Genomic DNA, 16,385 nt, shown 5'->3' on the forward strand with positions numbered 1-16,385 from the left:
CATTGGCCTAACTAACATTCAAGATAAAATATTTCGCAAAAATTTGCAGTAAAACAAAAGTTACAGCAAATTTTTATTCTGGGTTTAATTAGGTCACGTGATATTTTTGGCCAATGCTATTATTAAATACAAATATTTTGAAAAAAATTAAAAAATTTTAAATCGAAAAATAATTGTTCTGTTGGAACCGCACGGGTCCAATAAACGTGTTTACAAAATATTTTTTGAAAATATTAATATTCATAAAAGTTATGACACTTTTATTAAAAATTGATGAAGTCTCAAAACCTAAAATTTTATATTTTATTAGACGCGCATTGTCCTAACTAACATTCAAGATAAAACATTTCGCAAAAATTTTCAGTAAAACAAAAGTTACAGCAAATTTTTATTCTGGGTTTAATTAGGTCACGTGATATTTTTGGCCAATACTATTATTAAATACAAATATTTTAAAAAAAATGAAAAAATTTTAAATCGAAAAATAATTGTTCTGTTGGAACCGCACGGGTCCAATAAACGTGTTTACAAAATATTTTTTGAAAATATTAATATTCATAAAAGTTATGACACTTTTATTAAAAATTGATGAAGTCTCAAAACTTAAAATTTTATATTTTATTAGACGCGCATTGGCCTAACTAACATTCAAGATAAAACATTTCGCAAAAATTTTCAGTAAAACAAAAGTTACAGCAAATTTTTATTCTGGGTTTAATTAGGTCACGTGATAATTTTGGCCAATGCTATTGAATACAAATTTTTTGAAAAAAATTAAAAAATTTTAAATCGAAAAATAATTGTTCTGTTGGAACCGCACGGGTCCAATAAACGTGTTTACAAAAAATTTTTTGAAAATATTAATATTCATAAAAGTTATGACACTTTTATTAAAAGTTGATGAAGTCTCAAAACATAAAATTTTATATTTTATTAGACGCGCATTGGCCTAACTAACATTCAAGATAAAACATTTCGCAAAAATTTTCAGTAAAACAAAAGTTACAGCAAATTTTTATTCTGGGTTTAATTAGGTCACGTGATATTTTTGGCCAATGCTTATTGAATACAAATTTTTTGAAAAAAATTAAAAAATTTTAAATCGAAAAATAATTGTTCTGTTGGAACCGCACGGGTTCAATAAACGTGTTTACAAAATATTTTTTGAAAATATTAATATTCATAAAAGTTATGACACTTTTATTAAAAATTGATGAAGTCTCAAAACCTAAAAATTTTATGTTTTATTAGACGCGCATTGGCCTAATTAACATTCAAGATAAAATATTTCGCAAAAATTTGCAGTAAAACAAAAGTTACAGCAAATTTTTATTCTGGGTTTAATTAGGTCACGTGATATTTTTGGCCAATGCTATTATTGAATACAAATATTTTGAAAAAAATTAAAAAATTTTAAATCGAAAAATAATTGTTCTGTTGGAACCGCACGGGTTCAATAAACGTGTTTACAAAATATTTTTTGAAAATATTAATGTTCATAAAAGTTATGACACTTTTATTAAAAATTGATGAAGTCTCAAAACTTAAAATTTTATATTTTATTAGACGCGCATTGTCCTAACTAACATTCAAGATAAAACATTTCGCAAAAATTTTCAGTAAAACAAAAGTTACAGCAAATTTTTATTCTGGGTTTAATTAGGTCACGTGATATTTTTGGCCAATGCTTATTGAATACAAATTTTTTGAAAATAATTAAAAAATTTTAAATCGAAAAATAATTATTCTGTTGGAACCGCACGGGTCCAATAAACGTGTTTACAAAATATTTTTTGAAAATATTAATATTCATAAAAGTTTGACACTTTTATTAAAAATTGATGAAGTCTCAAAACCTAAAATTTTATATTTTATTAGACGCGCATTGGCCTAACTAACATTCAAGATAAAACATTTCGCAAAAATTTTCAGTAAAACAAAAGTTACAGCAAATTTTTATTCTGGGTTTAATTAGGTCACGTGATACTTTTGGCCAATGCTATTGAATACAAATTTTTTGAAAAAAATTAAAAAATTTTAAATCGAAAAATAATTGTTCTGTTGGAACCGCGCGGGTCCAATAAACGTGTTTACAAAAAATTTTTTGAAAATATTAATATTCATAAAAGTTATGACACTTTTATTAAAAGTTGATGAAGTCTCAAAACCTAAAATTTTATATTTTATTAGACGCGCATTGGCCTAACTAACATTCAAAATAAAACATTTCGCAAAAATTTTCAGTAAAACAAAAGTTACAGCAAATTTTTATTCTGGGTTTAATTAGGTCACGTGATATTTTTGGCCAATGCTATTGAATACAAATTTTTTGAAAAAAATTAAAAAATTTTAAATCGAAAAATAATTGTTCTGTTGGAACCGCACGGGTTCAATAAACGTGTTTACAAAATATTTTTTGAAAATATTAATATTCATAAAAGTTATGACACTTTTATTAAAAATTGATGAAGTCTCAAAACCTAAAATTTTATATTTTATTAGACGCGCATTGGCCTAATTAACATTCAAGATAAAATATTTCGCAAAAATTTGCAGTAAAACAAAAGTTACAGCAAATTTTTATTCTGGGTTTAATTAGGTCACGTGATATTTTTGGCCAATGCTATTATTGAATACAAATATTTTGAAAAAAATTAAAAAATTTTAAATCGAAAAATAATTGTTCTGTTGGAACCGCACGGGTCCAATAAACGTGTTTACAAAATATTTTTTGAAAATATTAATATTCATAAAAGTTATGACACTTTTATTAAAAATTGATGAAGTCTCAAAACTTAAAATTTTATATTTTATTAGACGCGCATTGTCCTAACTAACATTCAAGATAAAACATTTCGCAAAAATTTTCAGTAAAACAAAAGTTACAGCAAATTTTTATTCTGGGTTTAATTAGGTCACGTGATATTTTTGGCCAATGCTTATTGAATACAAATTTTTTGAAAATAATTAAAAAAATTTAAATCGAAAAATAATTGTTCTGTTGGAACCGCACGGGTCCAATAAACGTGTTTACAAAATATTTTTTGAAAATATTAATATTCATAAAAGTTATGACACTTTTATTAAAAATTGATGAAGTCTCAAAACCTAAAATTTTATATTTTATTAGACGCGCATTGGCCTAACTAACATTCAAGATAAAACATTTCGCAAAAATTTTCAGTAAAACAAAAGTTACAGCAAATTTTTATTCTGGGTTTAATTAGGTCACGTGATATTTTTGGCCAATGCTATTGAATACAAATATTTTGAAAAAAATTAAAAAATTTTAAATCAAAAAATAATTGTTCTGTTGGAACCGCATGGGTCCAATAAACGTGTTTACAAAATATTTTTTGAAAATATTAATATTCATAAAAGTTATGACACTTTTATTAAAAATTGATAAAGTCTCAAAACCTAAAATTTTATATTTTATTAGACGCGCATTGGCCTAACTAACATTCAAGATAAAACATTTCGCAAAAATTTTCAGTAAAACAAAAGTTACAGCAAATTTTTAATCTGGGTTTAATTAGGTCACGTGATACTTTTGGCCAATGCTATTGAATACAAATTTTTTGAAAAAAATTAAAAAATTTTAAATCGAAAAATAATTGTTCTGTTGGAACCGCACGGGTCCAATAAACGTGTTTGCAAAATATTTTTTGAAAATATTAATATTCATAAAAGTTATGACACTTTTATTAAAAATTGATGAAGTCTCAAAATCTAAAATTTTATATTTTATTAGACGCGCATTGGCCTAACTAACATTCAAGATAAAACATTTCGCAAAAATTTTCAGTAAAACAAAAGTTACAGCAAATTTTTATTCTGGGTTTAATTAGGTCACGTGATATTTTTGGCCAATGCTATTGAATACAAATATTTTGAAAAAAATTAAAAAATTTTAAATCGAAAAATAATTGTTCTGTTGGAACCGCATGGGTCCAATAAACGTGTTTACAAAATATTTTTTGAAAATATTAATATTCATAAAAGTTATGACACTTTTATTAAAAATTGATGAAGTCTCAAAACCTAAAATTTTATATTTTATTAGACGCGCATTGGCCTAACTAACATTCAAGATAAAACATTTCGCAAAAATTTTCAGTAAAACAAAAGTTACAGCAAATTTTTATTCTGGGTTTAATTAGGTCACGTGATACTTTTGGCCAATGCTATTGAATACAAATTTTTTGAAAAAAATTAAAAAATTTTAAATCGAAAAATAATTGTTCTGTTGGAACCGCACGGGAACAATAAACGTGTTTACAAAATATTTTTTGAAAATATTAATATTCATAAAAGTTATGACACTTTTATTAAAAATTGATGAAGTCGCAAAACCTAAAATTTTATATTTTATTAGACGCGCATTGGCCTAACTAACATTCAAGATAAAACATTTCGCAAAAATTTTCAGTAAAACAAAAGTTACAGCAAATTTTTATTCTGGGTTTAATTAGGTCACGTGATATTTTTGGCCAATGCTATTGAATACAAATTTTTTGAAAATAATTAAAAAAATTTAAATCGAAAAATAATTGTTCTGTTGGAACCGCACGGGTCCAATAAACGTGTTTACAAAATATTTTTTGAAAATATTAATATTCATAAAAGTTATGACACTTTTATTAAAAATTGATGAAGTCTCAAAACCTAAAATTTTATATTTTATTAGACGCGCATTGGCCTAACTAACATTCAAGATAAAACATTTCGCAAAAATTTTCAGTAAAACAAAAGTTACAGCAAATTTTTATTCTGGGTTTAATTAGGTCACGTGATACTTTTGGCCAATGCTATTGAATACAAATTTTTTGAAAAAAATTAAAAAATTTTAAATCGAAAAATAATTGTTCTGTTGGAACCGCACGGGTCCAATAAACGTGTTTGCAAAATATTTTTTGAAAATATTAATATTCATAAAAGTTATGACACTTTTATTAAAAATTGATGAAGTCTCAAAATCTAAAATTTTATATTTTATTAGACGCGCATTGGCCTAACTAACATTCAAGATAAAACATTTCGCAAAAATTTTCAGTAAAACAAAAGTTACAGCAAATTTTTATTCTGGGTTTAATTAGGTCACGTGATATTTTTGGCCAATGCTATTGAATACAAATATTTTGAAAAAAATTAAAAAATTTTAAATCAAAAAATAATTGTTCTGTTGGAACCGCATGGGTCCAATAAACGTGTTTACAAAATATTTTTTGAAAATATTAATATTCATAAAAGTTATGACACTTTTATTAAAAATTGATGAAGTCTCAAAACCTAAAATTTTATATTTTATTAGACGCGCATTGGCCTAACTAACATTCAAGATAAAACATTTTGCAAAAATTTTCAGTAAAACAAAAGTTACAGCAAATTTTTATTCTGGGTTTAATTAGGTCACGTGATACTTTTGGCCAATGCTATTGAATACAAATTTTTTGAAAAAAATTAAAAAATTTTAAATCGAAAAATAATTGTTCTGTTGGAACCGCACGGGAACAATAAACGTGTTTACAAAATATTTTTTGAAAATATTAATATTCATAAAAGTTATGACACTTTTATTAAAAATTGATAAAGTCTCAAAACCTAAAATTTTATATTTTATTAGACGCGCATTGGCCTAACTAACATTCAAGATAAAACATTTCGCAAAAATTTTCAGTAAAACAAAAGTTACAGCAAATTTTTAATCTGGGTTTAATTAGGTCACGTGATACTTTTGGCCAATGCTATTGAATACAAATTTTTTGAAAAAAATTAAAAAATTTTAAATCGAAAAATAATTGTTCTGTTGGAACCGCACGGGTCCAATAAACGTGTTTGCAAAATATTTTTTGAAAATATTAATATTCATAAAAGTTATGACACTTTTATTAAAAATTGATGAAGTCTCAAAATCTAAAATTTTATATTTTATTAGACGCGCATTGGCCTAACTAACATTCAAGATAAAACATTTCGCAAAAATTTTCAGTAAAACAAAAGTTACAGCAAATTTTTATTCTGGGTTTAATTAGGTCACGTGATATTTTTGGCCAATGCTATTGAATACAAATATTTTGAAAAAAATTAAAAAATTTTAAATCGAAAAATAATTGTTCTGTTGGAACCGCATGGGTCCAATAAACGTGTTTACAAAATATTTTTTGAAAATATTAATATTCATAAAAGTTATGACACTTTTATTAAAAATTGATGAAGTCTCAAAACCTAAAATTTTATATTTTATTAGACGCGCATTGGCCTAACTAACATTCAAGATAAAACATTTCGCAAAAATTTTCAGTAAAACAAAAGTTACAGCAAATTTTTATTCTGGGTTTAATTAGGTCACGTGATACTTTTGGCCAATGCTATTGAATACAAATTTTTTGAAAAAAATTAAAAAATTTTAAATCGAAAAATAATTGTTCTGTTGGAACCGCACGGGAACAATAAACGTGTTTACAAAATATTTTTTGAAAATATTAATATTCATAAAAGTTATGACACTTTTATTAAAAATTGATGAAGTCGCAAAACCTAAAATTTTATATTTTATTAGACGCGCATTGGCCTAACTAACATTCAAGATAAAACATTTCGCAAAAATTTTCAGTAAAACAAAAGTTACAGCAAATTTTTATTCTGGGTTTAATTAGGTCACGTGATATTTTTGGCCAATGCTATTGAATACAAATTTTTTGAAAAAAATTTAAAAATTTTAAATCGAAAAATAATTGTTCTGTTGGAACCGCACGGGTCCAATAAACGTGTTTACAAAATATTTTTTGAAAATATTAATATTCATAAAAGTTATGACACTTTTATTAAAAATTGATGAAGTCTCAAAACCTAAAATTTTATATTTTATTAGACGCGCATTGGCCCAACTAACATTCAAGATAAAACATTTCGCAAAAATTTTCAGTAAAACAAAAGTTACAGCAAATTTTTTTTCTGGGTTTAATTAGGTCACGTGATATTTTTGGCCAATGCTATTGAATACAAATTTTTTGAAAAAAATTAAAAAATTTTAAATCGAAAAATAATTATTTTGTTGGAACTGCACGGGTCCAATAAACGTGTTTACAAAATATTTTTTGAAAATATTAATATTCATAAAAGTTATGACACTTTTATTAAAAATTGATGAAGTCTCAAAACCTAAAATTTTATATTTTATTAGAAACGCATTGGCCTAACTAACATTCAAGATAAAACATTTCGCAAAAATTTTCAGTAAAACAAAAGTTACAGCAAATTTTTATTCTGGGTTTAATTAGGTCACGTGATATTTTTGGCCAATGCTTATTGAATACAAATTTTTTGAAAAAAATTAAAAAATTTTAAATCGAAAAATAATTGTTCTGTTGGAACCGCACGGGTGCAATAAACGTGTTTACAAAATATTTTTTGAAAATATTAATATTCATAAAAGCTATGACACTTTTATTAAAAATTGATGAAGTCTCAAAACCTAAAATTTTATATTTTATTAGACGCGCATTGGCCTAACTAACATTCAAGATAAAACATTTCGCAAAAATTTTCAGTAAAACAAAAGTTACAGCAAATTTTTATTCTGGGTTTAATTAGGTCACGTGATACTTTTGGCCAATGCTATTGAATACAAATTTTTTGAAAAAAATTAAAAAATTTTAAATCGAAAAATAATTGTTCTGTTGGAACCGCACGGGTGCAATAAACGTGGTTACAAAATATTTTTTGAAAATATTAATATTCATAAAAGTTATGACACTTTTATTAAAAATTGATGAAGTCTCAAAACCTAAAATTTTATATTTTATTAGACGCGCATTGGCCTAACTAACATTCAAGATAAAATATTTCGCAAAAGTTTGCAGTAAAACAAAAGTTACAGCAAATTTTTATTCTGGGTTTAATTAGGTCACGTGATATTTTTGGCCAATGCTATTGAATACAAATATTTTAAAAATAATTAAAAAATTTTAAATCGAAAAATAATTGTTCTGTTGGGAACTGCACGGGTCCAATAAACGTGTTTACAAAATATTTTTTGAAAATATTAATATTCATAAAAATTATGACATTTTTATTAAAAATTGATGAAGTCTCAAAACCTAAAATTTTATATTTTATTAGACGCGCATTGGCCTAACTAACATTCAAGATAAAACATTTCGCAAAAATTTTCAGTAAAACAAAAGTTACAGCAAATTTTTATTCTGGGTTTAATTAGGTCACGTAATATTTTTGGCCAATGCTATTGAATACAAATTTTTTGAAAAAAATTAAAAAATTTTAAATCGAAAAATAATTGTTCTGTTGGAACCGCACGGGTCCAATAAACGTGTTTACAAAATATTTTTTGAAAATATTAATATTCATAAAAGTTATGACACTTTTATTAAAAATTGATGAAGTCTCGGGTGCAATAAATGTGATAAAACGTGTTTACAAAATATTTTTTGAAAATATTAATATTCATAAAAGTTATGACACTTTTATTAAAAATTGATGAAGTCTCGAAACCTAAAATTTTATATTTTTTTAGACGCGCATTGGCCTAACTAACATTCAAGATAAAACATTTCGCAAAAATTTTCAGTAAAACAAAAGTTACAGCAAATTTTTATTCTGGGTTTAATTAGGTCACGTGATATTTTTGGCCAATGCTATTGAATACAAATTTTTTGAAAAAAATTAAAAAATTTTAAATCGAAAAATAATTGTTCTGTTGGAACCGCACGGGTCCAATAAACGTGTTTACAAAATATTTATTGAAAATATTAATATTCATAAAAGTTATGACACTTTTATTAAAAATTGATGAAGTCTCAAAACCTAAAATTTTATATTTTATTAGACGCGCATTGGCCTAACTAACATTCAAGATAAAACATTTCGCAAAAATTTTCAGTAAAACAAAAGTTACAGCAAATTTTAATTCTGGGTTTAATTAGGTCACGTGATATTTTTGGCCAATGTTATTAAATACAAATTTTTTGAAAAAAATTAAAAAATTTTAAATCGAAAAATAATTGTTCTGTTGGAACCGCACGGGTCCTATAAACGTGTTTACAAAATATTTTTTGAAAATGTTAATATTCATAAAAATTATGACATTTTTATTAAAAATTGATGAAGTCTCAAAACCTAAAATTTTATATTTTAATAGACGCGCATTGGCCTAACTAACATTCAAGATAAAACATTTCGCAAAAATTTTCAGTAAAACAAAAGTTACAGCAAATTTTTATTCTGGGTTTAATTTTATTAGGTCACGTGATATTTTTGGCCAATGCTTATTAAATACAAATTTTAGAAAAAAATTAAAAAATTTTAAATCGAAAAATAATTGCTCTGTTGGAACCGCACGGGTGCAATAAACGTGATAAAACGTGTTTACAAAATATTTTTTGAAAATATTAATATTCATAAAAGTTATGACACTTTTATTAAAAATTGATGAAGTCTCAAAACCTAAAATTTTATATTTTATTAGACGCGCATTGGCCTAACTAACATTCAAGATAAAACATTTTGCAAAAATTTTCAGTAAAACAAAAGTTACAGCAAATTTTTATTCTGGGTTTAATTAGGTCACGTGATACTTTTGGCCAATGCTATTGAATACAAATTTTTTGAAAAAAATTAAAAAATTTTAAATCGAAAAATAATTGTTCTGTTGGAACCGCACGGGAACAATAAACGTGTTTACAAAATATTTTTTGAAAATATTAATATTCATAAAAGTTATGACACTTTTATTAAAAATTGATAAAGTCTCAAAACCTAAAATTTTATATTTTATTAGACGCGCATTGGCCTAACTAACATTCAAGATAAAACATTTCGCAAAAATTTTCAGTAAAACAAAAGTTACAGCAAATTTTTAATCTGGGTTTAATTAGGTCACGTGATACTTTTGGCCAATGCTATTGAATACAAATTTTTTGAAAAAAATTAAAAAATTTTAAATCGAAAAATAATTGTTCTGTTGGAACCGCACGGGTCCAATAAACGTGTTTGCAAAATATTTTTTGAAAATATTAATATTCATAAAAGTTATGACACTTTTATTAAAAATTGATGAAGTCTCAAAATCTAAAATTTTATATTTTATTAGACGCGCATTGGCCTAACTAACATTCAAGATAAAACATTTCGCAAAAATTTTCAGTAAAACAAAAGTTACAGCAAATTTTTATTCTGGGTTTAATTAGGTCACGTGATATTTTTGGCCAATGCTATTGAATACAAATATTTTGAAAAAAATTAAAAAATTTTAAATCGAAAAATAATTGTTCTGTTGGAACCGCATGGGTCCAATAAACGTGTTTACAAAATATTTTTTGAAAATATTAATATTCATAAAAGTTATGACACTTTTATTAAAAATTGATGAAGTCTCAAAACCTAAAATTTTATATTTTATTAGACGCGCATTGGCCTAACTAACATTCAAGATAAAACATTTCGCAAAAATTTTCAGTAAAACAAAAGTTACAGCAAATTTTTATTCTGGGTTTAATTAGGTCACGTGATACTTTTGGCCAATGCTATTGAATACAAATTTTTTGAAAAAAATTAAAAAATTTTAAATCGAAAAATAATTGTTCTGTTGGAACCGCACGGGAACAATAAACGTGTTTACAAAATATTTTTTGAAAATATTAATATTCATAAAAGTTATGACACTTTTATTAAAAATTGATGAAGTCGCAAAACCTAAAATTTTATATTTTATTAGACGCGCATTGGCCTAACTAACATTCAAGATAAAACATTTCGCAAAAATTTTCAGTAAAACAAAAGTTACAGCAAATTTTTATTCTGGGTTTAATTAGGTCACGTGATATTTTTGGCCAATGCTATTGAATACAAATTTTTTGAAAAAAATTTAAAAATTTTAAATCGAAAAATAATTGTTCTGTTGGAACCGCATGGGTCCAATAAACGTGTTTACAAAATATTTTTTGAAAATATTAATATTCATAAAAGTTATGACACTTTTATTAAAAATTGATGAAGTCTCAAAACCTAAAATTTTATATTTTATTAGACGCGCATTGGCCCAACTAACATTCAAGATAAAACATTTCGCAAAAATTTTCAGTAAAACAAAAGTTACAGCAAATTTTTTTTCTGGGTTTAATTAGGTCACGTGATATTTTTGGCCAATGCTATTGAATACAAATTTTTTGAAAAAAATTAAAAAATTTTAAATCGAAAAATAATTATTTTGTTGGAACTGCACGGGTCCAATAAACGTGTTTACAAAATATTTTTTGAAAATATTAATATTCATAAAAGTTATGACACTTTTATTAAAAATTGATGAAGTCTCAAAACCTAAAATTTTATATTTTATTAGAAACGCATTGGCCTAACTAACATTCAAGATAAAACATTTCGCAAAAATTTTCAGTAAAACAAAAGTTACAGCAAATTTTTATTCTGGGTTTAATTAGGTCACGTGATATTTTTGGCCAATGCTTATTGAATACAAATTTTTTGAAAAAAATTAAAAAATTTTAAATCGAAAAATAATTGTTCTGTTGGAACCGCACGGGTGCAATAAACGTGTTTACAAAATATTTTTTGAAAATATTAATATTCATAAAAGCTATGACACTTTTATTAAAAATTGATGAAGTCTCAAAACCTAAAATTTTATATTTTATTAGACGCGCATTGGCCTAACTAACATTCAAGATAAAACATTTCGCAAAAATTTTCAGTAAAACAAAAGTTACAGCAAATTTTTATTCTGGGTTTAATTAGGTCACGTGATACTTTTGGCCAATGCTATTGAATACAAATTTTTTGAAAAAAATTAAAAAATTTTAAATCGAAAAATAATTGTTCTGTTGGAACCGCACGGGTGCAATAAACGTGGTTACAAAATATTTTTTGAAAATATTAATATTCATAAAAGTTATGACACTTTTATTAAAAATTGATGAAGTCTCAAAACCTAAAATTTTATATTTTATTAGACGCGCATTGGCCTAACTAACATTCAAGATAAAATATTTCGCAAAAGTTTGCAGTAAAACAAAAGTTACAGCAAATTTTTATTCTGGGTTTAATTAGGTCACGTGATATTTTTGGCCAATGCTATTGAATACAAATATTTTAAAAATAATTAAAAAATTTTAAATCGAAAAATAATTGTTCTGTTGGGAACTGCACGGGTCCAATAAACGTGTTTACAAAATATTTTTTGAAAATATTAATATTCATAAAAATTATGACATTTTTATTAAAAATTGATGAAGTCTCAAAACCTAAAATTTTATATTTTATTAGACGCGCATTGGCCTAACTAACATTCAAGATAAAACATTTCGCAAAAATTTTCAGTAAAACAAAAGTTACAGCAAATTTTTATTCTGGGTTTAATTAGGTCACGTAATATTTTTGGCCAATGCTATTGAATACAAATTTTTTGAAAAAAATTAAAAAATTTTAAATCGAAAAATAATTGTTCTGTTGGAACCGCACGGGTCCAATAAACGTGTTTACAAAATATTTTTTGAAAATATTAATATTCATAAAAGTTATGACACTTTTATTAAAAATTGATGAAGTCTCGGGTGCAATAAATGTGATAAAACGTGTTTACAAAATATTTTTTGAAAATATTAATATTCATAAAAGTTATGACACTTTTATTAAAAATTGATGAAGTCTCGAAACCTAAAATTTTATATTTTTTTAGACGCGCATTGGCCTAACTAACATTCAAGATAAAACATTTCGCAAAAATTTTCAGTAAAACAAAAGTTACAGCAAATTTTTATTCTGGGTTTAATTAGGTCACGTGATATTTTTGGCCAATGCTATTGAATACAAATTTTTTGAAAAAAATTAAAAAATTTTAAATCGAAAAATAATTGTTCTGTTGGAACCGCACGGGTCCAATAAACGTGTTTACAAAATATTTATTGAAAATATTAATATTCATAAAAGTTATGACACTTTTATTAAAAATTGATGAAGTCTCAAAACCTAAAATTTTATATTTTATTAGACGCGCATTGGCCTAACTAACATTCAAGATAAAACATTTCGCAAAAATTTTCAGTAAAACAAAAGTTACAGCAAATTTTAATTCTGGGTTTAATTAGGTCACGTGATATTTTTGGCCAATGTTATTAAATACAAATTTTTTGAAAAAAATTAAAAAATTTTAAATCGAAAAATAATTGTTCTGTTGGAACCGCACGGGTCCTATAAACGTGTTTACAAAATATTTTTTGAAAATGTTAATATTCATAAAAATTATGACATTTTTATTAAAAATTGATGAAGTCTCAAAACCTAAAATTTTATATTTTAATAGACGCGCATTGGCCTAACTAACATTCAAGATAAAACATTTCGCAAAAATTTTCAGTAAAACAAAAGTTACAGCAAATTTTTATTCTGGGTTTAATTTTATTAGGTCACGTGATATTTTTGGCCAATGCTTATTAAATACAAATTTTAGAAAAAAATTAAAAAATTTTAAATCGAAAAATAATTGCTCTGTTGGAACCGCACGGGTGCAATAAACGTGATAAAGCGTGTTTACAAAATATTTTTTGAAAATATTAATATTCATAAAAGTTATGACACTTTTATTAAAAATTGATGAAGTCTCAAAACCTAAAATTTTATATTTTTTTAGACGCGCATTGGCCCAACTAACATTCAAGATAAAACATTTCGCAAAAATTTTCAGTAAAACAAAAGTTACAGCAAATTTTTATTCTGGGTTTAATTAGGTCACGTGATATTTTTGGCCAATGCTATTGAATACAAATTTTTTGAAAAAAATTAAAAAATTTTAAATCGAAAAATAATTGTTCTGTTGGAACCGCACGGGTCCAATAAACGTGTTTACAAAATATTTTTTGAAAATATTAATATTCATAAAAGTTATGACACTTTTATTAAAAATTGATGAAGTCTCAAAACCTAAAATTTTATATTTTATTAGACGCGCATTGGCCTAACTAACATTCAAGATAAAACATTTCGCAAAAATTTTCAGTAAAACAAAAGTTACAGCAAATTTTTATTCTGGGTTTAATTAGGTCACGTGATATTTTTGGCCAATGTTATTAAATACAAATTTTTTAAAAAAAATTAAAAAATTTTAAATCGAAAAATAATTGTTCTGTTGGAACCGCACGGGTCCTATAAACGTGTTTACAAAATATTTTTTGAAAATATTAATATTCATAAAAATTATGACATTTTTATTAAAAATTGATGAAGTCTCAAAACCTAAAATTTTATATTTTATTAGACGCGCATTGGCCTAACTAACATTCAAGATAAAACATTTCGCAAAAATTTTCAGTAAAACAAAAGTTACAGCAAATTTTTATTCTGGGTTTAATTAGGTCACGTGAGATTTTTTGCCAATGCTATTGAATACAAATTTATTGAATAAAATTTTAAAAAAATAAATCGAAAAATAATTGTTCTGTTGGAACCGTACGGGTCCAATAAACGTGTTTACAAAATATTTTTTGAAAATATTAATATCTCTATGAGCTGTTTTAATCTCCTATGTTTTGAACACCAATTAGCTGTAAGAGTTATGCTTTAAGAGCTAAGTTCTGAGAGCTATTTTGATCCCCTATGTTTTGAATACCAATTAGCTGTAAGATTTAAGCTCTAAGAGTTAAGCTCTAAGAGCTAAGCTCTAAGAGTTAAGCTCTAAGAGTTAAGCTCTGAGAGTTAAGCTCTAAGAGCTGTTTTAATCCCCTATGTTTTGAACACCAATTATCTGTAGGAGTTTGGCTCTAAGAGTTAAGCTCTAGGAGGTAAGCTCTAATAGTTAAGCTCTAAGAGCTGTTTTAATCCCCTATGTTTTGAACACCAATTAGCTGTAAGAGTTAAGCTCTAAGAGTTAAGCTCTAAGAGTTAAGCTCTAAGAATTAGGCTTTAAGAGTTAAGCTCTAAGAGTTAAGCTCTAAGAGTTAAGCTCTAAGAGCTGTTTTAATCCCCTATGTTTTGAACACCAATTAGCTGTAAGAGTTAAGCTCTAAGAGTTAAGCTCTAAGAGTTAAGCTCTAAAAGTTAAGCTCTAAGAGTTAAGCTCTAAGAGTTAAGCTCAAAGAGTTAAGCTCTAAGAGTAAGCTCTAAGAGCTGAGTTCTGAGAGCTGTTTTGATCCCCTATGTTTTGAACACCATTTAGCTGTAAGAGTTAAGCTCTAAGAGTTAAGCTCTAAGAGCTGTGGTCTGAGAGCTGTTTTGATCCCCTATGTTTTAAACACCAATTAGCTGTAAGAGTTAAGCTTAAAGAGTTAAGCTCTAAGAGTTAAGCTCTAAGAGTTAAGCTCTAAGAGTTAAGCTCTAAGAGTTAAGCTCTAAGAGCTGAGGTCTAAGAGCTGTTTTGATCCCCTATGTTTTGAACACCAATTAGCTGTAAGAGTTAAGCTCTAAGAGCTAAGTTCCGAGAGCTGTTTTGATCCCCTATATTTTGAACACCAATTAGCTGTAAGAGTTTAGCTCTAAGAGTTAAGCTCTAAGAGCTGTTTTAATCCCCTATGTTTTGAACACCAATTAGCTGTAAGAGTTAAGCTCTATGAGTTAAGCTCTAAGAGTTAAGCTCTAAGAGTTAGGCTCTAAGAGTTAAGCTCTAAGAGTTAAGCTCTAAGAGCTGAGGTCTGAGAGCTGTTTTGATCCCCTATGTTTTGAACACCAATTAGCTGTGAGAGTTAAGCTCTAAGAGTTAAGCTCTAAGAGTTAAGCTCTAAGAGCTGTTTTAATCCTCTATGTTTTGAACACCAATTAGCTGTAGGAGTTAAGCTCTAAGACTTAAGCTCTAAGAACTGAGGTCTGAGAGCTGTTTTGATTCCCTATGTTTTGAACACCAATTAACTGTAAGAGTTAATCTCTAAGAGTTAAGCTCTAAGAGTTAAGCTCTAAGAGTTAAGCTCTAAGAGTTAAGCTCTAAGAGTTAAGCTCTAAGAGTTAAGCTCTAAGAGTTAAGCTCTAAGAGCTGAGGTCTGAGAACTGTTTTGATCCCTTATTTTTTAAACACCAATTAGCTGTAAGAGTTAAGCTCTAAGAGTTAAGGTCTAAGAGCTGTTTTGATCCGCTATGTTTTGAACACCAATTAGCTGTAGGAGTTAAACTCTAAGAGCTGTTTTAATCCCCTATATTTTGAACATCAATTAGCTGTAAGGGTTAAGCTCTAAGAGCTGTTTTAATCCCCTATGTTTTGAGCACCAATTAGCTGTAAGAGTTAAGCTCTAAAAGTTAAGCTGTAAGAGCTGTTTTAATCCCCTATGTTTTGAACATCAATTAGCTGTAAGAATTAAGCTCTAAAAGCTGTTTTGATCCCCTATGTTTTAAACACAAATTATCTGTAAGAATTAAGCTCTAAGAGTTAAGCT

This window comes from Corella eumyota, chromosome 7, assembly GCF_963082875.1.
Source record: "Corella eumyota chromosome 7, kaCorEumy4.1, whole genome shotgun sequence".
Lineage (NCBI taxonomy): Eukaryota > Metazoa > Chordata > Ascidiacea > Phlebobranchia > Corellidae > Corella > Corella eumyota.